Source organism: Lepidothrix coronata, unplaced genomic scaffold (genome assembly GCF_001604755.1).
Source record: "Lepidothrix coronata isolate B3197 unplaced genomic scaffold, Lepidothrix_coronata-1.0 Scaffold358, whole genome shotgun sequence".
Classification (NCBI taxonomy): domain Eukaryota; kingdom Metazoa; phylum Chordata; class Aves; order Passeriformes; family Pipridae; genus Lepidothrix; species Lepidothrix coronata.
In genome coordinates this window covers 180,499-182,203 of record NW_016690538.1, presented here as the reverse complement: position 1 = coordinate 182,203, position 1,705 = coordinate 180,499, and positions in this window count along the sequence as shown.

Genomic DNA, 1,705 nt, shown 5'->3' with positions numbered 1-1,705 from the left:
ATCTGTAGCTTGAAAGATCACAACCCTGATGGGACCTATGCCAGTTTCTGATGTCCAACCTCCATTTGATCTCAGATTTCACCAACAGGAGACTGGCAAAGAGAATGGCTTCTTTTCTGTGAGCTAAATTTCGGAAAAAAAAAAAAAAAAGGAAAAAACTTGTAAAACTTTTACGCCAAACAAAGTTATAAAAACTCTTCATGCGTTAAGATATCAAAAGCTTTATAACAATAATAAAGCGTGTGCGCCGTGTGTGTTAAACCCGCGCCGAAGATGCATCAAATGCTGCGCGGCCGAGTTAAATATTAAACGTCATAAACGCCACGCGGGCTTCAAAATTAGAGGGTGGGGTGCTTCGGTTGGTTGTGTTTTGTTTTGTTTTGTTTTTTTTTCCAGGGGAAAAATGTGGGGGTCCCCCCCAGGCCGACCCCCCTGCCGGGGCTCCCTGGGGGCGGAGCCGCGACCCCCTCTCTGATTCCGCTTTATTACAAAAAGGTTAAAGGTGATGGACTTGACTTTATTGAAGTTCAAAGACATCATATATTCACATTTTTCTTCCTGTGGGTCTCGCTCCCACCCCTGCATCCCTCGGAAAAGGACAATTTTTGGCTTTTTTGGTTTTTTTTTTTTTGCGTTTAAGTGGGAGCAGGACCCTCACCGCACCCGTCCCCCTCCGCGGAGGTGCTCGCTGGCCAGATACGAACGTCCCGACCCCGCTCTGCTCCTCCGCTCCCCCGTTGTGGTACCCAAAGCATCCTCGGTGCCCCCCGTCCTCCCCCTTCTCCCCCTCCCCTCCCTCCCCAGAACATTAACAGCCCTTTTCCTACATGGCGCTGATGCTTAATGCTGCTGTAAAGCCCCACATGGTCTATAAACTTGGATTTTACAACTGGCATTCCATTTTAGCTCGCGAAAACTTTGAACTAGGCCTACAGTTTCATTGTGCTGCAGTTGAACTGGAGCCTCGGAAAAGGAGGGGGGGGAGAGAAAGGGAAGGAGGGGGAGAGAGAGAGAAGAGGAGGGGGGGAAAAAAAAATTCCCTGGGCAAGACTCCCTTATTTGTTTACTATTTACTGCGGAAGTCTTTTCCTTTTAGCCAGACGGGGTAATTAAGAAAAATTAAGCTGTTTAGTGCTGCAGTCTTTATTACAACGTCTAGACTGGGCGCTTTTGTCCGGCCCGCCGCTGCTGTTACGGGGCATTAACTGCCGCTCCTGACCTCCCGATATTCACCTTCTTGCACCTCTCCGGGCTTCTCCCAACCTTGGGAAGGTTTGGCCAGCGCTCATTAAAGAAAGGTGCTTCTCTCGGGCGTTTTTTTGGAGGAGAAGCCCCCTCCTCAGGCGGGTCTCGCCGCGCCGCTCCATCTGCCGGGAAGATGGCTCCGATCTTCTTCTCCTCGTCTATTTTACTCCTTCACCCGCAAAAAAGAAGAGAAAAATTCCCCTTCCTCACGCCTGGCTTATTGAATATAAATCTTAGGCGAGGTTTTAGGCCCGGGACAAGCGTCCTTTCAGCCCCTTGGTCTTCGCAAAAATAAATAAAAGAAAATAAAGGAGCGTTTTGCCATCCACCCGCTTTTTTTTTTTTTTTCCCCCTTCCCTTTCCCACTCTTTTAATGAGAAACATCCCTCTGAACATCCTTTCAAGCTCATCTCGTGGCGTAACCAGGACGGGTCTATCACGAAAGCCTGAAGTCGGTTTG